This window comes from Camponotus floridanus, unplaced genomic scaffold, assembly GCF_003227725.1.
Source record: "Camponotus floridanus strain SB8 unplaced genomic scaffold, Cflo_v7.5 scaffold2, whole genome shotgun sequence".
NCBI classification, from domain to species: domain Eukaryota; kingdom Metazoa; phylum Arthropoda; class Insecta; order Hymenoptera; family Formicidae; genus Camponotus; species Camponotus floridanus.
The window spans coordinates 1,657,773-1,684,088 of record NW_020229325.1 but is presented as its reverse complement, the minus strand read 5'-3'; the positions used below and the strand labels follow the sequence as shown (position 1 = coordinate 1,684,088).

At 40.6% G+C, this 26,316-nt stretch overlaps 1 protein-coding gene across 6 annotated transcripts in view; it reads left to right on the top strand.

Moving 5' to 3' along the window:
* The window catches only part of LOC105258322 (zinc finger homeobox protein 4), a 315,292-nt gene that overhangs the window by 234,493 nt on the left and 54,483 nt on the right, over nt 1-26,316 (top strand). The window lies entirely within an intron of this gene.

Sequence of the window (26,316 nt, the reverse complement as noted above, 5' to 3'; positions counted from 1 at the left end):
GTTCCTTCTCCAGTTATCAAAAGATAACTGTTAGTTTAAGAACGAGGTTGCAAATAGTATAAAGAAAAATAATTGCGAAAAATAGAAAACCAAAATCGGGTGGGTTTAAGAAAAATGTGAATATAAGAAAAATGCACCACAAACGCGAATCAAGAATTAAAAAATTTTTTTGTTTAAATAATTTAATTATCGCTGTTGAGTATTAAAAATGGAATTTGGACTGTAAAATCGTATAGTCAAAGAGGAGACCCTCAATTATATAACAATTCTATATTATATATTATATTTTATATATTATCTGTTATATTTCTTAAAAGCGCGCGTCACTCTTTTATTTAATCGATTATTGTACGAAGTGCAAACCTACGAAGCCTTCTTTCGATTCACATTATATTATCGTCGTTATCGTTCATCATCCTCCGAATTCATTCCAACATCATCGCTCTTTAAATTTCTTTTCTTTCGCGCTACACGCGTTTTGTTTACTGTAAATACTTCATTCTCGCTCCTCGGAGTCCGAATCGGAACCCGAGCGAGAGAGCTCTCTCTCTTACGGTTAACTTTTATTTAAGTAAACTCTCGATTATAAATATACTAATTCTACATATTTAGTTACGAACAGTCTCAATTATGTTATTAACAACGTCATACATCGAAAACTATACGCAGCATCTTATATCATACGCAAGTATATTTCATTTCTTTTATATTAATTATTTATGAAATTTTTTTCTTTTTTTTTTCTGATGTCGTCACGCTCTCGTCTGCCAACACGTCCGACAAAATCAGAAACATTATTAAATATCACGTGTCACCATCATCCCACTGCCGGTATATAATATGTATATATATCTTTACTTTGTTGAAATCTGTATATTTGCGAGAAATGCACATCTATTGCGTAATAACTGAGATAACAGAAAAGACGATCCCGTGAGATCCACAAAGTGGAATATTGGCGTATATTAGAAAAACGAATCATAATGCTATAAAAAAATCGGTTTAATTATATTGAATAAAATGAAAAAAATTACGAATGTGAATTAAAGCAATCTTATTGTTACGTATCAGATGCAACAAATTAACTACGATGAGATTATTAAAATGAGTAAATAATCACCTTGATTATCTTTTTCTGCAAAGACAAGATATATAATATATATAATATATAATATATATAATATATATAATATATATAATATATATAATATATAATATATAACATTATAAGAGATATATATATAATTATATATATATAATATTTTCGGCTTTTCGTTACTTAGCTACCATTCGAAACTATAGACATGAAGATCGTGTGTGCATATTGAGAGAAAGAGAGAGAGAATACATTTATATATTTACTTAACTTAACCAGTGATACTTTCACTGATATAATTGTGAATTACAATAATTAATCAGAAACATTTTTCTAGAGTTGAATATTACAGAATCGTGTAAAATTTAGATTAGATTTGCTCCTTTTAGATAGTTTTTATTTTGTTCTTTTTACGAGAAATACGTACAACATTTTATAAAATAAAATAGAAACTTTTGAGACTTGAATATATTATAGAAATTATATTTAAACATCATGCAAAAGACGTAATGCGTAAAGATTCTCATTATTCAGACACATAATAGGTACACTCGGCAACCAAAATGTCTTAACACCTGAATTTGCCCGTGTTAAGGCATATTCGGACGACGTACTTCCACCCTATTATAATTGCGCATCATGACTATTTAATATCTGGCAACGATGTTTCAAAGCGATTTTACGCAAAATTCAAACTAATGTGTGACATATCTGAAAAAGTGGTTATATGTCAAATATGTCAAAATGTATATGATTAGAAAATAAGTAATGCACATTAATTATATAAAATATTAAAATAAAATACCTTAAATATATAAAAAATATAGCGTGATATGAATTACACATATTAATGCCAGTTTTTTATTGTGTCGCAGATTTGAGGATGAGCGACTGCTGTTCAAATATAAAAACTTAATATGTGTAATTCATATCACGCTTTATATTTTTTATATATTTAATATATTTTATTTTAATATTTTATATAATTAATGTGCATTACTTATTTTCTAATCATATACATTTTGACATATTTGACATATGTCAAACCACTTTTTCAGATATGTCACACATTAGTTTGAATTTTGCGTAAAATCACTTTGAAACATCGTTGCCAGATATTAAATAGTCATGACGCGCAATTATAATAGAGTGGAAGTACGTCGTCCGAATATGCCTTGACACAAATTCAGGTGTTAAGGCATTTTGGTTGCCGAGTGTACGTATCAAAGAGAAGCGTAAGGGACAGTGATGCCAGTTTCAGGACGCTGCCTACCACTACCTGTACAGGAGATAGCGCACACAAAGAAAGAGCCGTGCACGACAGCTAGCTTCAGGTAGTAGAAGAGCGCAGATACGGACACGGCTCTTTCTTTGTGTGCGCTAATTTCATGTACATGTAGTGGTAGGGGGTCTAGAAACTGACATCACTGATAAGGAATGATAATCGTCAACAATTTTTTAAATTTTTATCACGATGTTATGCTAAAATAGCGAAGAACTCATTTTCAAAAAAATGGACTTGGAATAGATAGCAATATTAACGCATTCATTAATTGATGCAATGACATTAACTTTGAATATTTGGCGATGTGCATCCGTTTACTTTTTTCTCTCTCTTTCTTTTTTCAATTTATTTTATTTTGTTCATGGCTGATGAGAGTGTGGCTTCGCTTTTCGCTTTCTTTCTTCATATAAAATATACATATTCATTTATATCACATACATATAAGTAGATTCATATATGGACTTTTCACAGTGCTGTATGTCGATGTATGTCGATCCACTATTATTTTCTTACTTTGTGTATATATTATATAGTTTATTATTATTAATTATTATTATTAATTTGACTATTTTTAATTATTGTCATTATCATTGATTAATTATATAATAATAGTAGTATATTATTTTGTGTAATTAGTCAGTCAAGAGAATAATAATTAATATTATTATATAATTAAACAATAAAATGAATAAAAAATAATTATACTATTAATCTCTTCTGATTTATTACCTTATGTTATTAATATTATATTATTTTTTCTCTAGTCTATAATAATAAAATTGTATTACATAATATTACTTTTTTGTTTTTTTCTTGTTTCAATTTTTGTATCCCCCATCCCGAATATCCTTCTCCAATTCCTACCATCATGGAGCCATCAGAAACGTTTTGGTAAGTCGCGATTTGTTTTGAATTTTTATCATTTGATTAAATACGAAATCGAAATAAATGATACGGTTATGATTTTGACTCGCACGCGTTGAGATAAACTTTACCTTTACATTGCGATAAAAAAATGATATGCATGCCATAAGTAAAGGCAAAGTATATTCTTGGAGATACTTGATGGAAACATTTCATCACAATCAGAAAAATCGTATTAATGATATTAATGTACACTTAATTAATATACAAATTAATATATATGTATATTATAATATACAGACATATTTACTTATGGCGAATCAATGCACAATATAATTTGTTATGATATTGGCTTTTAGGATTTCGATCTGATCGACATACATGACATTCTAGCTACTAACCAAGCCTAACTTCGATTATATGACGAAATCATAAGTCAAATTAGTAGCTACAAACTGAGAGACTAACTTGCATCCTCCTAAATAAATTAAAAGTGACAGCGAAATATACTGACGTGACATATTCGTTTCAAACTCGCATTCATTACTTACCACGTTTCGATTGTTCCTTACACAATTATAATTTTTATTTTTAATAAAATTTTTTCATTATTTATAATTTTTAAACAGTATAATTACATGTACTCTTAATTTTTACAGGATAAACAAATATAAAATATTGTAAAAACAGACTTTAATATATTGAGAGAATTAAAATTTTTAGTTATATTTTCAGAATTTTAAATTATGAATTTTCGTTATTTTAGTTTAAATCTTATAGATGCATTTGAATCCATACATTTATAATTTCTCATAATTAATATTAAACTTAATACAACTCTAATGATTTATTATTAAGTTATTCCAATATTTCAACCACTTAATTTATTCGGACTTATAATTGCTCGGTACAAAAATTCACACGAAATGTATTTCTAGAAATGCAGATTAAAGGATCATTAAATTATGGAATTTTTAGGGATTTTTAAGTCGTATAATTCACAGAGAAAAACAAATCTTTTTCACATCACACAATTATATTAAAGAGTTAATATCGAAAAAATATTTCGAGATATAAGAAGGAAGAGTAGGAGATTGTTAAAATGACCGGGGATAATATCGTGATAGGTTGCAAATTTGAAACGCGCGTCTGTGCGACTTCGATAAAAAGCTCGGATATTAATTAGTCACGGTGCTTTTTCGTAGCATCTTAGGCGCAACAAAAGCGACGTAGATTATATGCGACAGCGTCGAGCGAAGAGACGAAGCATCACATGAACCATTGTGTCGCGTGGTCATGGTCGTTCATCGACAGTTCAGCATCGGCATCATCGCGACTGCTTCGATAAAATTTCCTAAACGACGCGATCGCGTCTTGAATAGGACGAGATATATGAAAAAAAGGAACAATAGCCGACGATATTCGTTGAGAAAATTGATTTTCTGTGATGATGAAGTGCGGTCGGTGCTTTTGAGACGAGCTGCTTCATGAACAAAGATCCCGCGTGCAGTTTAATCTCTCTTATTAAGATTCCTCATAAAGTCGTTGTTAAATGTGAGGAAAAGACATGTGTAGACCTTACATATTTACTATTTCGCTTGCTCAAAATAGAAGATTTAGACATTATAAATACTCATCCGTGGCATACAAACGCACGCATCAATGATACAAGATTTCATCTAGTAATATACGGAATGTCGAGAGGAGCAAAGAAACAGGGAGCTTCCCCGAGTTGATTTTTATTTCCCATTATTTATGAGAGCCGCAGTCCTAGTACAGACGTTCTTCGCATGAAGAGCTCCAGAGAGACCGAATCTCTTATACATTCCATAGTTACATACACGACGTCCGAAAGACGCTCCGAAGAATAAAAGCAAGAAAATTTATACTCCGTCGGGGCATTGAAATCCCATGCTAATGCTGAGTATACACAAGCGAGCAAACGTACCGTCGTGTCGCGGCACGTGTCACATCGACACTTCCGTATGTACACGTATGTCTAAACATTCATTCGAGTTCCAACGAGATCCCCGTGTTTCGGCGCTACGCGGGGGAAGGGACCGTCTCTTAAACAAATTCACCGGATCTCAACCCTTTCCGATCGCGTCTCGTGGCGAGGCCACGTGTCGCCTGACGGAGGACACCGGCGCAGGCGAGACGTGTGCGTACACACGCGGCGCGCGTCACTCCGTCGAATCTTATGCTAATGCCGACTCGCGGGATCCTCGCTCGAGTCGTCGGCACGTTTTTGTGGCACCGGCGGAACGATTATACGCGCGATTCGTAAAATTATGCAAAGTACGGCGGGGGGCGGGGGAGACTCCCTCCTCGCTCGCGTGCTTCGTCGAGGGGTACGCGAACGGCGCGTGGCACCGCGCTTGCAGCGGAAATGCAAATGGTAACTTCTCGTCGTGGGGTTGAATACGTTCCTCTCTTTGTTCCCGAGCGGAACGACGCCGGCGTGTGTTGCTTGCGTGTGTCGGCGGATATTGAGTCGTCCGGTATAATCTGAGATCTCCCGTTCCGACAATTCGCAATGCGTAAAATTGCAGCGTGAAATTTCTCCCGTTCGATGTTTCCACCGAGGATCCCTTTAGACTCGATGCATTTCGGAAAAGTGTTTCGGCTCGCAAATTTTCAAGCGTATATTTTAGTATATTATATACAGCAGGCCAATAAAATTTAGCGATTGAGAGAAAATTTGAGAAGCATTTACACTCTCGAATAAATTATGAAAAATTTTTCCACAAATTTACGCTTAAAAAAGGAAAGTGAGATGTAGAATTCTGTATTTCTTTATCAGAAAAATAGAGATATCGATGTGCATATTCTTCGACAAAAGAAATTAACTTAATAGATTCATTAGTAGACGTTGCATTATTTGTTGTGCGATAAAGAAATTTTCTGCAAGGACACCCGGCTTAGAATTATAAATGTATCCGGTATTGAACATGGTTCAGCCTTAGGATTACTTTATCTTCATTATTATGTCTTACCTTCCTCGTAGATCAGGATCATGTCGGCTTTATCTCGGTAGTCGATGTTGTATTTGCTAAATGGCTTTTTACTTTGATAAAAATTTCATATTAATGGAAGAAATAATATTGCAGAAAAGCATCGGTTTAATATATTATTATCTCGGCATACATATTGAAAGATTAAATGATGACTCAATTATCCAATAATCAAGCTGTAACGATGCGGCCATAATAATTTCAACGATTTCCCTGTGTTATTTCAATTAATACTGCATCTTAACCTAATTGCATTCTTAAGTAATTATTAAATCATCGTATAACGTATAATGTCACATTCCACATATACATATACACATACTTGCACCAAAATAATACATTTTGCTTGCGAAGAATTCGCTTTAGAGGTGCTTAAGGCACAATTAAGGCAGTCGGTATAGTCCAAAGGAATCGAGGGAGCGAGATGCGTCCTTCTGAGTAGGAGTAGAAGGCCTTGCGGACGCAACCAGGTAGGAATTAGCATGCCGTGACGCGAATCGTCTTTTTTCCTCGACGTCGGGTATTCGTATATTCGGTTTTAATCCCTTTCGATTCAGCGGGTGGGACCGCAACTCTCGGTCAACTTTGAGACCGCGCGGCGGCCACGAAATCGGTTTCCTCTCACCTTTTGCCCGCGTCTGTCTCCTTGGTGTCCCGGGCCATATGTTACCTGATCTGTGGCCAAGCTATTAATTATATCGATCTATATAGGCTGCGTATAGTTAACGGCAGCGCGAGTAGTTTCAGAATCAGTGACGCTTTATGGCCATTCTCTTTCCCCCCGTTACCGACTCTCTCCCTGTTCTTTCTTCCTCTTTCTCTCCTTCATTCTTCTCTTCTCTGGTTCTCCGACAACGGGGCGAGAGCCTAAAAAAGCTGAAGCCTCACGCATTGCGCAGAAATACATAAAACCCGACCGAAGACATAAATCATTAGGGCCGATGTGGAGAAACTATTACGTGACTCATGGCTGGGGATCGGGAGAACTGAAAAGGGGAGGGAGAAAAGGAGATAGCGAAGATTATACGAAAAAAAATTTGAGGGGTAGCGGTGCATTTCCGAGGGGTACCGTCGCTGAAGCTCCAGTTAGCAGCCAGTTATTCAAACCGTTTCAACGAGCGAGATTTCGACCGTGCGTTTGTCAATCGTTTCTTTCATTGAATTATATAAAATTATATTTTTTATATTTTTTTCGACAGAAAATATAAGGAAATATTCAAAAATATTAAATATTTAAAAAAATAGTAATGTAAATAAGCAGTAGTTACTTAATTTTTATTTCTATCAAAAAATCAATAATTATTTAATTTTCGTTTGTATCAACATTTATACAAAAATAATCTTATTCTTTTCCCCATATAAAATTGAAAAGATTCTTTCAAAAGATTTTTGCAATCTGTTGTGATGTCGATAGACATCATAGACAAAGGAAAAATGAATTCGGCCGTATGTCTTTCGCTCTCCGTTTCGCATGTATAGCGTTGCGTCGTCCGGAGGACGAGGAGGAGAAGGAGGATCGTTCCTAGACGCCGTAAAGTATCGATTCTTCTGCCTTCTCTCTATGCGAAGTGAATCCAATGTCAGCTCATCACTTTCTCCGCGGACGAGTTCTACATAGCAGGAGGTAGAGATTCCTCCGAGGGTTTCTTTGGGCCCTCCTCGGGGCCCCCGCGCGCGGGCTTCGTCGGGAACGTGCGGACGAGACGCTGGGAGAGGAGCCGGCGCGAAACGAGTCACGAGATAACCGTTCGTGAATAACCTAGTAAAAGTAGTGAACTGAGAGAGAAGGAAAGCCCCCTCCCCCCTCTATCCTCCGCTCCGGTGTTTGTCCAAGGCGCTACTGGAATCCGGCAAAAAACTCACCGGTCGGCTACCGGCCACACTCTAATGCTTCACTATAATGTGCCACGTTATTTCCCGCCATCCTAGCCACGCCGAGAGTCTTTCAGAGCGCGGGCTTCCTCTCTGACGCGCTAGCTTCGGCCCACATATCATCGGCTCGTTTTGGGCACGATTGAAGCAACGAGTGATTAGGAGAGTAATTACGTTTGTGGCGCAACACGTTTTTTGCCGCGATTTTTGTCAATCTCTTTAAAACTTCATATATAATCTGAAATCTAATCAAGCAAAAAAATGAAACTTGCGATATTTCTGTATAAGAATTAATGATGAAACAGGGCTAATTCTTGATTGAATGATATGTATTTTATTAATTGAAAAAAACTCGGAAAGATAATTCTTTTAAATTTTTTTCATTAGGTAATCTGAATAATATAGTCGAACGTGTCGAAGTAAATTGTTTATGATGAATTAAATGTATTTAATTTTTAATAATAAATATACATTTAATTTTTCATTGTCTTAAATGGATGGCACTCTGAGCGCATAAATTGTCGGATCTGTCAGTCGCGCGAGCAGCGGCAGATTTTGCTAAAAATACGAACATGATTGTGCGTCGGGCACGCCGCAGCGACCGAATTGTTACGACCTGAGTGCGCGTGAACGACGATGCCATAAACTCCGCGAAGGTAACATGGCGCGACGAGTTATGGCAATGATGCTGGGAGTTCCACGCATGACTCGGCACGAGGCAAGTAACCGCGGGCCTTGGGCCAGTCAAAAAAGAGGACCCGGTCGTTTAGTGCCTGGATGCGCACCGCTCGCTACGTCTCGCAAAAAAGATCGATCGCTAATTACTAGAAACCGTCTTGATCCTTGATATGTGAAAGCCGATTACATAGAGATGATCTCAAATATACTTAGCAAATCAGAAAGTTAACGGTGTATCCGCGAAGGCTCGCGAATGAATCAGCATGGAAATGACACGACGAAATATATTTGCGCGATGACAAAAACGAATGATTGTTATATTTACATTTATGATTAACTTCCTCTTTGTAATTTGAAAAGTAAAAGCAATGTATATTATTTTTTTTCAATAATTAAAATATTACAAACATGTTTGGATGAACATGAGAAAAATCTTGGAGCTTATCTCTGTGTCTCTGTAGCTAAAATAATAATATGATAAATAAATTTATCAATTTTCCTTTTTGAGTTGACAGCGGATCAAGTTACCTTATAATACAATCAATGTTTTATATAAAATAAAAATATCAAAAATTAATAAAACTTTGAACCAATAAATAAAATCAGAACCTAATTTCTGCCTAATTTCTTAAATATTGATAATACTTGGCATATATTTTTAAAAGTCATATAAAAATACTAGAAATACATCACAAAATTGCCAATATAATCATCGAAATTGAATTTCTTATACAGTTTGTAGTACATGCGTAACTCGCGCTCGACCATCCATCGTCGCGACCTTCATAGAGGAAACCTCGGATAGACCAAGGTAAAGAGCCACACGTAGAACCGAGTATAACGTTGATGCCTATACCTTGCCAGGGCTCGACTGACGACCGCAGATCGCAACAAACCCCCGGACTCACCGACAGGCTTGTCGGCGGTGGTCGACGGTGGTTGATGTTGTTGTCTGAATTATACTCTGATTATACTGCGCGCGCGCGAGCGTACGGCGGGTATGATTAAACATTAAATAACGCCATTACGCGTCGGGTAAAGAGAGGAGTGAGCGAGGCGCACGAGACGCAAAACGCCCCGCGAGATGAGGACGACGAGGACGAGGATGCGAGGGAACGAAGAGAGGGCACGGCGAGAGAGATCCCTGTTTTCCCCCCTCGTCTACCCCGAGTGACCGCGGCCGCTCGTGTCCTCCTACGAGTCGAGGATTAGCTTGTAATTCCTCGCCAAGGCGCGGCGCGCTGGCTCTCTAGCTCTGCGGCCGCTCGCCTAACCAGAAACAGGAATGCCACGAAGCGTAATTAGCTATTCGCCCGCGAGAGGAGCCTATTTGCTTTACCGCATTCCACACCACCATTCACGACGGGCGAAGCTGGTCGCGGAACGATCCTTGTAGCAAGAGTTCTAACGAGAGGCTGGCAGACGAAGGCAGACAAAGATTCATCTCCTTCCGATGTTTCAAAAAAGAGATTAATTAATTTTCTTTTACGATAAATTTTAAGTAATGCAAAAATTCATTATTCTCGATGATTTCTCTGTAAATCAAGATGATAAATTTTTAAAAATTAAGAAAAAGAATTAATTAATTAATTAAATTATTGCACGCAGGTGTATAAATTTCCGTTTAAGTTCAACAATTGATTCGTTCTCTTAACACACTTTTTAATGATTCAATTTAAATGATATATGAGACTTGTAAAATATAACGATTGTGACACAAAAAGGAATTAAAAGTTTAATTATTCGTAAAACATTTTAATCTATCGTTTATATTGATTCGATCGTAGGCAAGACATTTTCCAATTATGACACGGAAGGAACATCAGGCCTCATCGTTGCGAGCTGTACGTGACGTAGGCACATAGTTGTTCACCATTTTGCCCGCAGCTGTCCATACCGTAAATACGGTTAGTTACAGACAGACCTCGGTACCGCGTGACCGAGAGCGACGAGAATTACAAAATAACTTTGTGAACGATTTCAACGGACGCTTTTGTTCTTAGCACGAGGGGTGGCGTCGTCGAGGAGACGGCAAAAAGGGGAATCGTGACACTTCTAGCAGCGCGCAAGACACTTAACGGATCGGTTTCGTTCAATGACGCTGCCTCCACGAGGTAATACTTGGTCTCCCGCTAGGATATTCACGTGTCGGATATTCCTCGAGTAATTTCTTCCTCGTGTTGGAAATTCAGAGAGTTATGAGTCGATTCTTCAATAATGCGGCATTCTGATAATGACTCGTGAATATAGGGACGACTATTTCTAGGAGATAAATGCCTCCAGCATAGCCTTCAATCGGTTAATTTTATTATGTTATTATGTTATTACAATATTACAATGTATTTTGTAACTTTTGTAAAATCTTATACTATAACATTCTTAAAATTTATAAATAACAATTTAAATTGTTATCTATATTTCCAAATTAAGACTCTGAATTATTTATCTCTAGCTTCCTCTTACAAATAAAATCATCGTCTATAAATTCGTAGACAGCTAGTCGTTAATTAATTTAGGATGCTGATGCAATCTAATGTGAGAGCAATTAGTGTTTCGAAAATGGGTACGCGAAAAATCATATAAACGATCGCCATTTCTTTCTTGCCTTGTTGTCACGATCCGGGTATGCGCCGCTTAGTCCCCGACAATTTTCAACCGCTTTTACGTCGACCGTGTCCCTTTCCTCGGCGCGACGAGAAACCTAACGATCCACCGTGCTGTCGTCCTAACTCGCTTATAATAACTCCACGGGCCGGTAATGACGATCTGGTCGCCGCATTATTGTTTCTGCGGCAGGTTGCCCGCACGTTCCTCTCGACAATTATTTGGATAATTCACCACCGCCGTTATTGCGACGCCAGTGTGACATAAGCCCGTAAATTATATGTCAGAAAAAAGGTAGACGGAGTGCTTCGATGTATCTCGTTGAAGAAAAAAAAAGCGAAGTAAATTTAAAGAAATCTTGTGCCCTTTGATTATTATATGTAGAATAATAAGAAATAATAAGAAATAATTATATTATACATAGAGGTAGTCAGAGACATAAAGATAATTAAAGGATAAAGTAATAGTTATTTTAATAAGACAAATTCATTGTGTTAAGAAAAAAGTTGAATTTACTGTTAGGAGGAATTTTCAATGTTTTCTAGGACAATTTATATAATTTTTAACAAAGAGAATTTTTTGAAAATAGTTACGTGAACTATTACAACACGCATGTGAAAATATAGACGCAAGAGAGCGTACTCAGAAGTGTGCTTCTTTTCACACTAGGATCATAAAAAGAAATCCTTTTCGGACATAAGTCATCCGCTAGACAGAAGAAAGGAATTAAAGATGGCTCTGATTGCCGTTGGATCGCGGCCAGAGACGCCAGACGTAACTAAGTTTTTCGAGCTTCCCGTCGTCGATAGGAGATTCGAAGGCAGAGTACGGGAGCGGGGCTCCGTATATTAGGAATTCATATCTCCGTTGGAGGTTGAGGTGGGTGGGAAAGCCGAGGTTTCTCAAGTGTGATCAATACGAACTCATTCTTACCAACAGCGATGCTCAACCGCGAGAAAAAAGGAAATCTTAAATACGAAAGGTGCGTGTTAATCGACAGATAAGCTGACAGACCGACGATCTCGTGAAATAAAACGAATTCTTCTTGCGAAGTTGACAGATTAGCTTGGCAAGGTTGTGACACTCTTATCAAATAAGAGATATAACTCGAGGCTTAACGATGAGGCCTGAAATGTTTTATAGCCGGTATTAATAACTGTTATTTCACGATCAATCATTTTAACGATACTTTAGTGATGACCGGTTTTACCAAGACCGGTTAACTTCAATCTTAATTGAACTAATTTTCTCTTCTTTTCTTTTTTTCTATGTTCTAGATATATTAGACTTAATAGGTTAAATCAAAGTCAGACTTAATATTCGTGAAAATAAACATATCTATTACACGAATTAATCAATAATAAGTTACTTATTAATCGCAAAAATATGAGAACCATCGTTAAGATATTTTTTGCGCGACTATAGAATCTTCCATTCTTCTGGATAACCGAAATCAGAGTGAAACGAACTTGTAGACATACATTAATAACCTGAAGATGTGTATCTTGCGCGTATCCCACCCTTAGAGAGTGATAGAGAATGTATCCTTTGTAAATGTACACGAATATGGAGCTTGTTGAAGAAAATCGAAAACATTGTCGTATCAATCTTTTTTGCTTATTTCCAAAGTATTTGTCCTGGTCTCCAATTTTCCATCCTCTAGACTTACATTGATATAGAATACATACACGCGCAATTTTCAAAGGATTCACCTTCTCTTCTTGAATAAGAAAAAAGCTAAGCACATCTACATTTCGTTAAAGCTCACGTAATAGAGTTTTTTTCTTGTTTATTAGTTTATATAATAATAACTAACGTACTGCAACATACTTCACGGTTGAAACTATTACGTCAGTCTTTTAGCTCATTACTTGACACGGGCATCTACCGCATACGAGCTGTAATCACCTAATGTCACTAATTTCGATACTTTATCGCTCGAAAGAGAGAGATTAACGAGCATACGGCAATCCGTTTTATTAGCCGAGGCGGCGCGCACGTCATAAATTATTAGCATTATCGTTGAGGGCGCGAAAGGAAACATTCCAACGAAAAGGGAGATATATCCTCCGCGGTCGTCGCAGTCTCTCACATACTCGCAGTCTCTTGAGTGCATGCCTAATGTATAACTAGAGCATTCAAAGTGCAATTTGCAGAAACGTCGAGAGCCAAGTCCAATTCTCCATGCCCAGGCGGATCTCGGATATCAACCCTGCAATCACGCGCGCTCATAAAGACTCGCGATCAAAATAATTACATCGCATACATTACATCGGAATCCTACCAAACACGGAAATTTTAAATGAATCTACGTTATGATATCTAGATGATGCGTAGATTCGTTTTCAGAAATGGACGATATCGATATACTGTGGCCACTCTCTCACGTTGGCACTTTGTTTACATTCGGATACAGAAATAGAAAAAAAATGTTTATTGTTCTAGCTTCATATACCTCCATCTCATGATGAGCAGTCGTGTTTAATTGCATTTCTTTATACATATAATGCTATTAATGATAATTTTAATTTTTTTTTGACAAAAACAAAGGAATAATTACATTAGTTGCGATCAAATTAATGAATAAAAATAGCAATAAAAAGAGAAAATATAAATAAACTTGTATCAAGAACTCTATAAAATTTTAAATAGAAAAAGATTGAAAATAATAGACGATAGAGAAATTTAATAAAAGTTAGTGAAAGAATAAGGAGAGGGAGGCTGTGGAGATCAAGGCAGGAAAGAGAGTCATTTACTCGGCCATTTTCATACTCTCTCACCTTATCCTTGGTTTTTTTCTTCCATCGGATCGCACGGGGTCTACCCTTGCCTGTAATCTCGATAATACCACCGTAAGGGACTCTCTCTCGGTACACCACGCTTTATAGCCCGTAGACATCGAATCCTGAGCAGTTAAGGTATCACAGTCTGAATAGTCAATAAGATTCCGCGGGGCACGCGAGACTCGCGCGAATCACCGTGTGAATTCGAAAATGGAACGCGATGGTCCCGATTCCTCTTTTACGAGCGGTCAAACATCTATTTTCCAGTTGTAAGATAACCAAGCGGCATATGCTTATTATACGTTTGTGAAACAGGTTTAAAGATTTTTTTGCGGTTCACAAGCATAATTAGGAAAAACAGCAAAAAGTTTATAGTGGAACATTTTGATATTCAACATTACATATATTTTTGTAATTAAATATTAAATTTTTTAAAATTCTTAGAAGATAAATATCTATATTTTTAAACGAAGATAATATTTTTTTTATTTAAAAAGAGATAGAGAGAAAGATCCCAGCAAGTGATATATTTGCGTTATTAATTCGATAGAGAATCTTTAATTTCACTGTACATTTTTCAGAATTTCAAGTTCCCACACACATATTTTTATTAATGATCATTAATAAAAAAGAATAAAAGTTTAACAAAGAGATGGAAACTTGTTGTTGCTAAACGCACTAATCGAATGAATACTGAAGGTTAACGATGGCCTACTACAATTATTCTAGTATATAGTACTGAACAATTATATCTATAATTATGCGTTTTTAGTATAACACATACTAAATGATGAATAGTGCAGGCAAAGAGGATTCCACTTCACTTTTTAAATTACTTTATAAAAATTGATTTTTTTGTGTCAGCTGACGAAATCCATGAATAATGATGAATTTTATGATACATATAAATCCTTATACATTCAAGCAAAGTATCATTTACTCAAATATACCCTTTTTGTTTAAATTAAATGCGAAGCTATTGAACAATATACATTTGCAATTTTTTATCGTCCAGTAGAACGAATTAAAAAGAACTCGAGCATAAAGGAAAACAAGTTCTTGTCCTGTTGACATTGTCCAGTACTCGCTTAAACATAGTTGGACCTAACAAGGAAAAAAGAGGGGTTTTCGAGGGATTCCGAGCAAGAATCGCCTATCGACGTTATTATACATGGGTCTGAAGAAAAAAAAAGAAAGAGCGACAGCTCGAGCTCGGTTGAAAGAGAGCTTCCCCCTCTAGACACAATCAAAAAGAGGACGCGATCGCTAATAATATCGGTGGAAGCCCAAGAATCCGCAAAGAGGCACTCGTCCGCATGGCGAGCAGCCCGTAAATCTGCCGGTGTCACTGGCTTGAATATTCCGAGACCCTACAGCTTTGTCTGCCGATCCATCCGTCCGTCTCTCCATCCATTTTAACATTTCATATACGATTATCGCGTGTGAATCCGGCGAAAATATATTGACCAAATGAAGGCGGAAAATAAGGGTCTATCGAATATTTAATGAGCAAAGAGATAACTTGGAGAAATATATAGATATAAGTAATTGCTGTCTTAAAAGCAATGATTATATTAAACTGTACCTGTAAAATATTTCAATATTTTTTAATAATTTTTAGTAATTTTTTAATTTAAGGTTTTAAATATATTATTAAAACTTTGATGCAAAAATATCTGTATCTATTATAATTTTAAAATTTTGTTTCTTTATGATATAATGAAAAATGTATAATTATTGACATGATGTGAGACACGTGATGTTTGCACAGACTTCTCAAAAAACATTCTATGATCTTTTCCATCTTTTTTTAATTAATTTTCTTTTCAATTTTTATATCAAATTCCATTATAATATCTGGATTTCACATACTTGATCATCAAATCATTAATAATAGCTATAAAATAATAGGGCTTACTATTCATAGTATTACAAGTAACTACAAGTATAAATACAATCTGGCTTAACCGTCATAAGTAGAGAAAGAATAGTAATCACTGACAAAGACCTTCTATCAGTATGATAAAAGTGCAAATAATCAAGACCGACTGATCAGGATGAAACCCCCCAATTACTGCGCTGCTCACAGATCACCCGTCAATCCGCGATCTACGGATCAGCGTCAGCTGATCGCGCGTCGAACAGCATAACACGTTCTATCGTCGTCGTCACTGCCGCTGAGTTGAACGAACCTAGGCCACCTAGCCGGCGATAAGTGTGTATAGTCACCAGCTTCTTCGATCGAATGTCGATGAAGCTCGTGCTATGTCTTTCTCTCTCTCTTTCTCTCTCTGTCTCTTTCATCGCGCTTGGGGCGGAATTTGGCGCGCGCGAAAAATTCGCGTCAACGGGGGGGAAGCGAGGAACGGATGAAGGCTTGAGGGGGGTAGTGTATGGGGGAAACCGTCGGCTACGCCCCTGAAAAGAGGTGGTCGCCATCCACGGTAGGAAGGAAGCGCAAATACCGGGATTGGTTCTCGCGTACGCGAGACAGAACTCCGAGGTCTCGGTACGCGACGTGACTCCTTCTCCTCCTCGTCGAGTTCTCCTTCTCTGCAGTCGCCGCCGCCGCCGCCGCCGTCGCCGCCGATCCTCCGCCGCCTCCACCACCCCCTTCTCTTTTTCCTGGACCGCGCGTCTTGGTGGGGACAGATTCGCGCTTCGCGCGCTACGCGAACTTACGTTGCGCTATACGTTTCTGTCCACTTACACACCGTTTCCCTCGCCTGCCGCTCAAAGAAATCTCGAAGACACGGAAGACATTGACGGAAAAGGGGTGGCCGAGAATGCGAGATCGACCCAACGAGAGGAGCATTAACCCTTTAACCCTCGCGCGTCAACCCCTTTTCGCAGGATATTAATCATTGTAGAATTAAACCGTCTCATAGACGGACGATAAATTGTGCTTATCCATCGTTCTTTGGCAAACCGGGGTTGGAACAAATGGCTTTGCAACGAACGTGAAACGAATCGAACGATCTTTAGTATCGCGGAAAGGTTAAAGGTACACCGCGTTTTGATTAGAGCAAATGAAATAATCGCAAATGAAAAGTAGACGTTCAAATTAGTGACTTCAGATTTCAATATTTTTAATTTCTCTCGACAGAAGAATAATAAGGGATATTCGTACTGATTAGTTCACATTCCATTCATGGCTACTAATGGTTGATGCAGCCGATGAAAGATCTCTGTTCACACGAAAAGAAAATAATGAAGCAGCTGTCATCGAAGTCATATTTCTTTTTCCTCAGTCTTGTAAGGCTTACCGGTCTGCTGATGCTTCCAAGCATCGATCGTATAGAAAATATCTATAATGTATCGAAATTAAAAGAAAATATCACTTCATGTTTTTCGAGGCTCGTTGTAATCATTAATACGGGACGTATTCGCCGGAATGGAATGTCATTCCATTATAATTAAATAATGTTAATAAAATTTGCTGACACGTGGGCTATTGGTTCCGCACGCATTGCAATCTCTTGTGCAAATGTATAATCAAAGTTCGCCTTCCATGCTGATTGGCTGATCGGATTACGTCGAGCGATGCTAAGTAAGCATTCACGGCAGGTAATTACGACTACCTGTAATTTTCCCCGCAATTACCTCAACAATGTACGATGCTAATACAGGAATGATCATGCGCGAGGTCACGAACGTTTAGAAAATATTACCGTTCGTGGATGCACAAGCGGTGGTATATTTTAGTTACTTGCTCACAAAGATTTCTGTAAAACGGAGGTATGTTCTAAGGGGGATGTTCCGACGTGCGTTTCCCCTGCTACTTTATTAAACACAAAGACTGTCCCCTGCCTTGAAGACGGTCTCACAAACTAGATTACGATCTCCGTTTCCCCGTCACGCCGTCGGCGACAAAGTACCTTCGTTTAGAGACAGCGAGGCGGCGGCCGTTGAAAACGCGGAATAGGCCATTGTTCGCCAGCCGGGACCCGGCAAGAATGAGAGATTTCTGGATGCTGTAACGATTTGGATCCTAGAACACCTGGTCGGGTACTGTCTCGCGATCGCGGCGAGTATAATGCAGCCAGAGGGAGAAAAGAGAAGAGAACCTTCCACAGCACACCCCCGATATACACGACGGAAGCGCAGATGACAAAGCGTTTTCTCGCCCGAAACGCAGCACAAAGGATTCTCCCGATTCCCGAGATTATCCGGGGTACCCCTGAAGAAGGGCAGAAGCGCGTAGAAAGACATGATGCTCGCCCGAGGATCTCGTATTCCAGCGTCGATCCTCTTAATGCGTGCGCGGGTGTCAAATGGCCGCGCGCGCACTCAAAACTTTTTTGACAATTGTTAGGGAGAAGGAGAGAGAGAGAAGTAGAACGGCATTGATTATGCGCATTGATTATGGCCGGAAATCGGCGACGACACGCTCACACGATCCTATTTTCCTATAACGGTTCTTAAAAGCAAGCTCGATGAAAATTGAATCTCTCATAAATTACACTCACATTGTGAAGCTCCTCGAACGAAGTCGGAAGAAGTATCAGAGATTATGAGCTATCGGATATACGAGGTACATGTCGGCCGCAATAAGCAGCCTGATTTCATAAAAAATACAGCCGCGGAGACAGTGGTCCATTTTCGATACGGAATTCTCGATCGCAAGCAGAAGCTGATCCTCTGCCGTGTCGCCTAGCGAGCGGGAAGAAATTATAATTGAGTTCGAGATTAAAGGTTTGTCCTTATTATGCTCGACAGCGTATAGAGCAGGGACTCAAAAAGAGGCCCCCGAGTGGCGGGAGGGATTCAGTTTTTACCGGCCCCCCCGTCGGGCACGAAGTCAACCGTCAGCCCGAGATCTTGATGTATCTCCTCCACCCGAGCCTGCCCGTTGGCTTTTCATTCGGCCGGTCCTGCCTCCATTTATATCGCATTACGAGACTCAGCTCCTTGGAATCCGCCGAGAGAAGACTGCCCAAGAAACCGAGATCCTCTGGTTCCCTTGTCTCTCCTGGTCATGGCACTCTTGCACACCATCTTCGAGGTGAGCCAGGTCAGGATCACCGGTTGAGAAACTTGAGAAACATTCAAAGTGGAAGTAGGATTTGATGATCATGAATTTATTAATTTAAATCGCGACGAGAAATATTGCCACAAAAGATTACGTTTTTAATAACGCGTTTTGGATACAAAAAGTATAACATGGACATTATATCTTTTAACAATATTTATATATTATAAGAATATAAGAACTGTTGAAAATGTTTCCTTAGAGCATTATAATAGATGAATATATCTTATTGAATAACGATCGAACGACGAATAAATAGACTAATATATTTATATTTAATAATGAATCAGATTGAAAAGAATATATTATACTAATTAATTTTTAACTGATCCAAAAAGTTGACAAATTTATTGTGTTAATGACATTGAGAAATATTTATAAATATTTTACGTCGAATGAAATGATTCATGCGTTGAAAAATTTTTTTACTTTTCATTTTTCAAGAGCAAATGTTCTTCGCATTAACGTAATGACACTTCGTAACGGCGACGACACTATTATTCTCGAAGTAACAGGCTCACCGCCAGTGATCAAGATGAGTTTAATGATCATCCTCGGATTGTCTTTGGGGGGTTGCGAGTCGAGGTAAATTGGATCCCAATTTTAGCGTGATGACAAATGACTCGCGAGTCTACGGGAATGTTTAATGCGGTACCATCTGTGCTCCGGGCTGGTGCAGGAAGCAAAACGTGATGTTTCGCACCGAAAAAAGGAAAATAAAGAAAGAGAGAGAGAGAGAGAGAGAGAGAGAGAGAGAGAGAGAGAGAGAAGTTGCGAGAGGAACTGAATAACGAAAAAAGAGATAATGCGAGCAAAATTGATAATGCCGCCGGATGTAAACCATTACGTTACAACACTCCGTGTTCTTTCTGTCTCTCTCTCTCTCTTTCTTTCTCTTTTATCTCTTGTCTACTCAAATTTTGGCGACGGTATCTCTCAGCCAAGAGGGACGTGCGAAATCGATTCGCGCCTCGATATTTTCTTAAAATGCGAGTACAAAAATCGCGCGGTCCACGTTTGCTAAACCGGTTTGCAAAAACGACGACGTAATGGCAGGCAACAGACGAGGGTGAACTTTTTGTTCGCGAATTTTAATCTACCTTGTTTTGTATCACGACGCTCGCTATCAGAAACCTGTTAATTTGCTGTCAACGCACGACGGGGTGATCATTTTCTGTCGTTGCTTGCAACAAAGTCGACTTTCTTGCTATTCGAGACAATAGAGATAAAAATTGGAATTACGTTAAAACCGTTTATTGTGTGATATTAATGACACATAAAATAATATTAAAAAATTAGGTAATTTCCATTATAACTATTAATTATAAGAATAATTGTCCATTTTTCTTTCTCTTTGATTATTAACGCGCTTTACATTATATAAAGAAAGCAAAGTAAATATACAATTAATAAATAATTATCATTAATCTTCTTTGTTTAGTGGAATCTAAAAGCCCGACATGAAATGCAACTTGTTTGCGTCAAGGCAATTCAGAGTCGATCAGATCGACTCGGCAGCTGCATTGTTTTTCTTCAGAATTATATCCGAGCTCGCGCGGTGAGGTGAGGTCAGGGACGCGAGATGAGGATTCATGATTGGAGCGGCCCACACGATTCTTTCGCGAGCGTTCGCGATACTCTAACGCAGGGCACACGAAGCGAGCTGACTCGAGCAATGAGAAACCGCGGTCAACGGTAGATTCGCATGTAGATGCACGAAATTCTCGTTCATTGTCTTAGAATTCAGCGGGACTTCGTTACGCGCGAATCTGCCCGCGATCTGCCCTGTGATTTACGCGGTGTTTATACTTATTTATATTTCGAACGTTTAGCGCATACCGCGATGATCTATGACTCGCATTAACTGACTCTTGTTAAACAGGGCCCCGGGCCCAATGGTTCGACGATTCCATGGTTCGGGGTACCGGGTGTGTTCCTTTCTCCTCTTACCATTCCAACCGACTTCTTCTTGTCTCTTTCTTTCGCTGTTTCTCTCTCTTTTTCTTTCTCCTTCCCGCGCTTCTCATCCGACCTCCCTCGTCTCTCTTCCCTTTGTGTCCTCTTGCCTCGCAAACGCTGACCGCGCTCCATGACCTGACCCTTCATAAACTAGGGCCCAACTGTGCTATATTTTAAATGCATATAGACGTAGGCGTGCATGCGCGTTAGAATAAATACAACAAGTACCGGGGCGCGTATCGGTTCGGGTATAAACGCGGGCCCTCCGACACCTCGTTCGCCCCGTAAAAAAGGACCGCGAGGAGAAAGACGCGCGCATATACCGGGGAGAAGACCCCGAGAGTAGCCTCTTCCTCTCCCTTTCTCCCCTTCCCTCCCCTCCCGCCGCTTTCATCGCCAGCAGGCACCGTATGCGCGGGTTCGGACACATCCTAGGCATTCCAAAGGAGTCGAGCCTCGCGTTGCTTGTCTCTAAAGGACGTTACAGCCGCGACTAGGAGAGAGAGAAGCATTGATTAAAAAAAAAATAATGATTTAATGACTTTTCTTGAACTTTGTGAGTGCCGTCTTGAGAATTTAATATAAAGTGCTGTTATCTTAATTTAGTTTCTAATATATATGATGATTGCATTTGTGGTATCATTTGATTACAATCAGAGAAAATTATGTAGCACAATTTGAAAATGAAAATGAAAATGCCATATAAATTTAATAGTATAGATTTTAATATGTATGTATTATTCAAACGTTATACAAAATTAATGCAAAAATTTTTAATCGGCGATTTATTTTTATTGCGTAAATAAAATTAAAAATCGTAAGATTTAAACTCAGGTTTTATAGGTGATTACAAAAGCGTCCATATGGCATAGTGAAAATATAGCCGAATTTTTATTTTCACTAGCTACTTAAAAAGTATCCCTGCAGTCTGGTTTTTCTGAGAAATATTCGCGGCGAGAATGAATTAACGCTCGGAAGAAGCGAGCCGATTCGTCGGCTGGTCATATATGAGCGCGCCGTGAAACAGACTCCAAGCTGTCTGGGCTCCCTGGTGAATCCTCGGATCGCCTATATCCCCTCTCGCTTTATTGCTGCTCGACCTTTTTTCTTCCCTCCTCTTCTCTCTCGCTCCTTCTCTCTCTTTCTCTCTTCACGGCAGCCCTTGTATCTGCAGCGGATCCTTGGATTCTCGCCGCTCGACCGCATTGCCAAGGTTTCAACGCGGAGAACGAGGGGGGCACGACGAGAAAAGGAACTCAGGGGGCTGAGCCGTGTAAAAACTTCGGGCTACCTAGTTCTCGCTGAAGTGTGTGTCCGCTGGGCTCGATATACTCGAGGCTCTTACCGGGAACGGGCGAATCGGTCGCTTCTCTCTCGAGCGATCAGAAAGTTGAATGTAAAATGTAGATGTTTAGAGCGGGTATCCGAATGCTGCGCGCGGCGTTTCGTACAATCGTTCTTAGCACAATGAGATCCGCGCCAAGGATCGAACATGCCTATTGTCTGACGCTAAGGCCCGGTTCCACAACTCGTTAATCCGAGTTTAATACGTTAAACTGAGTCCTGATTGGTCCATTCACTACTTAAACTCGGATTAACTGAATTGTGGAACTGGGTCTAAATCTCGGTGCAAGATTGCACGTCGCCGTATTTATCGCGTAAATTACGAGCGCGTTACCGAACCCGCTCGAAGTGGACGAGTGAAAGAGCGAGAGAGAGAGAGAAAGAAAGATTACACCTATTTTTTTTTTCGGAAACATTGCGACCGAGGATTTTATCGCGAGGCGCGACGTCTGAATCGAGAGTGCATCCGGTCATAAGCCGGTACTCCTTCGCGCGGGAGGTAACTCGATTAAGGGAGAACCCCGAGCGCGAGCGCATCTTCCCTCTCTTTCTTTTTCGCGCGCGCAAAAAGAGGATACACGGACAAGAGAGAGGCAAGAAGCGAAAACACCTCTCCTCGAAAACACCTCACTGGAAGTGGTGGCAATACGGTGGTGCATGACGACTTCCTCGAAGGAGAAAGAGAGAAAGGGTGGGCGCGGTTATACCGCGAGAAGGAATCTCGCGGTAACACATGGAAGGATAGAGTTATTTATTGTTATAGTCGCCTGCAGCACGGCGTCGTCGTCGTCGTCGTCTTTGCCATCGTTTTCGTTGTGTGTGGGTGTCAAGAGAGGAAAGGGGGGCAGGAGGCTTCAGAGTCTCCGCTTTGGTCGGACTCTTTCTTCCTCCTCCCTTTGCTTCCCCGGTCGCTTCTTCTCTTCTTGCCTATCTTGTCCCGCGCTCGCTGTCAGGCCACTACGTTCGGTATCTACAAATACAGATACCAGACCCTCTTGGTGCTATAACACAGCCACTCGAGTCGGGACCACTGCTCTCGCTCGATCCTCTTCCTCTCGCGCGCCGTCCCTCCCTTACGTCGTTCTCTGTCAAGGCCCTTCGTTGCAGCGCGCGTATGCAACGGGCCGCCCACTCTCGGTGTACCCCGCTGGGTGTCCAACACCTACCTACATGGCTGCGGCACAACTGTATCTCCGTCCAGTTGACCCGGTCCGCGGACTACGACCGCCGCCGCCAGCATCTCCGCCACCGACACCTCCGTCGCCGCTGCCGCTGCCGCTGCCGCCGTCGCTGTCACGTGGGCCTCGCACTAAATTTATCCTCCTGAACGACTTTATTATATTACTGCGAAAGTTTAATACGAAATTATTACTTAGGCAGGACTCTCCGAGGTCCGATGAAGCGGAGGAAGGCAAGCGGCCTCGAACGCGGGGCGAGACGGCGTGCAACTTTGATTTACGCGCCAGTAAAAACTGCCTATCCGGGGAGCAAAGACCTCGCGAGGTTCCGACCGTAGACCCTTCCGAGTGTTTCAAAAGCGATCCTACGACGATTCTCGAGATGTATATTCACATTTCTGAGAACTGCCGAGTTTGACGCTCTAGTTAGTATCCGACAAAAGAAGTCAGTCAAGTTTTCCCCTGAAATTCAAATTCTACGATTCGTATCGCGGCCGAAAATCGAGGCAAACGAGATGCAAGTGAGGAAGAAGGAATTGCCTCGGCACCAAAGTTGATCCACGTGCGAAATCGAGGCGGTTTACGACAACGCTATCTACAACGAGCACCGATGATGCTCGAAGAAGAGCACGAGCGCGCGCTCGTGATATCGTTCCGAGTCGTGTCGGGAGTCATGAGTTCCGTTCAATCCTGAAGAGAGAAGAAAGAGAGAGAGAGAGAGAGAGAAAAGGAGAGATATTTTTACGAGTCTGGCTGAGGTTAGTCTCGGGGTTCGACTCCTCGCGGTGGAGTTATAATTTACAGCCCCCTGCCTCTCAGCCTTTCCTCTTCCGACTTGCGTTCCGCTCTCTTTCTCTCATCTCTTCTCGCTTCGTTCGCGTCGCCCTTCCTTCCGCCGCTCTTACGTATGATCGCGCGCGCAAGCAAACGCTAGTGCCTAAGCCGGCGAGCATCGCGACTTAATGGTGTCTGTGCGCCTGTCTGTCCGTCCGTCCGTCCGTTCGTCTCTACCCGCCATCTCCCCCAGCTCCATACTCGAGAGTACGTGTGGGTTGTTAGTCGGCCAGTTTATGCCCGGTTCGCCCGCATACCCTTCCTACTGCGTTTACTTCTCTTCGTTTGCAAACTCTATCTTCTCTCTTTCTTCTCCGCTTGTCCCGCGATCAGGGGAGAAGTGCTCCGCTTCCTCGGGAGAAGATGACGGACAAGATTACGGAAGGTATCGCGGATGCTGCGTCGTCGGATAGATTCTTTCTCGGAGGAAAATTGTTAATTTCTTTTAACACTTTCCTTTTTAATAATTTCCCGTTTAATAATATTCTTGAGCTTCGACGAAACGTTGAGTATTTCACTGAATGTGACGTGTATTTTATTATTAAAATGACCGCAAGATTTCATAGAATCTCTAATAAACTATTCGAATGAGTTTATTTGAGTTGTTTCGGGCATAATTAATTTTTTAGAGGAATTTAAAAAAAAGATAGTAACTCGAGTAATAAATTATTCCCATCATTTTTCGTATTGTTCTCACGAGCTCGCCTCTCATGAGCTACGAGTCTCCTACTCGCCATTATGTCGCGCTAGATTCATAGATCTGTATCTTCGCGTATACACGGCAGAGAAATGAAAACGATGAGGTTGAGCAATGATCTGCTACCAGCCGGCCATCACATTGTTACGGCGGGTAGTGTATAGCGTAACCGAGATAGAGAGCGGGCAAGAGAGAGCGCGGGACCGTGTACCAAGTGTTGTTACGTAGGTGTACCCGACGGCCAGCAAACGAGGGGGGGAGGAAGGGGGTGAGGAAGAGAAGCGCAGGAGGCGAGGAAACCGACTTGGAAGAGAGCCTCCGTGGTAGCGTCGGTAACTCCGGCGGGCGACGCGTCGTAAACTTTCGCCTCCATCGGCGAGCGCCTTCGCGCCTTCCCCATCCCACTCTCCTCTATCTTCCTCCTCCTCGTCCCTCCGTCTTCTCCTTTTCTTCCACGCATCGCCAGTTTCTTTCTCCGCTGCTTCGTCCTCCTCCTCGATCTGCCCTCTTCCTTTTTCTCTGCCTCTTCCACACGGGAAACGTATCCTCGCTCTCCCGCATGCATACAAACAGCTTGGACGCCCTCCTATTCTTCTCGCGCTCTCGCGTATGATTCAGCTTCGCTTCGGTTAAACGCTTATGCAGATTGCCGATAGTAAACGGCCGCCCCGGACAGAAATAGAGGCCGCCGCCGCGGACGAGAAGGGGAGCGTCCGGACGTTAGCAGCGGGTAACGCGTTTCGTAAACCCGCTCGGAGCACTGCTCCGAGTATGTCGGGATGTCTGTGTTGCGAGCATGCGTACCTGTAGACTTGTGGGTGGTACGCGCTCGTCAGATGTGATGGGAATCCACAGAGATGGTGCGCAGCTCTTTCAGAGCGCGCTGAATGTTTCGGTTGAAGGTGATGACATAAAGAAAGAGTCCGGGATGAATCCTCTGGGCGTGCATATTGCGGCATAACCGCGGTAACCCCTTTTCCTTTCGTCCTTCCTTCCCCCTTAAATGCGTTTCTGCGCGACCTCCGAATTACGAGTCCATAACTTAGCATGGGAATATCATAAATTATCGTATCACG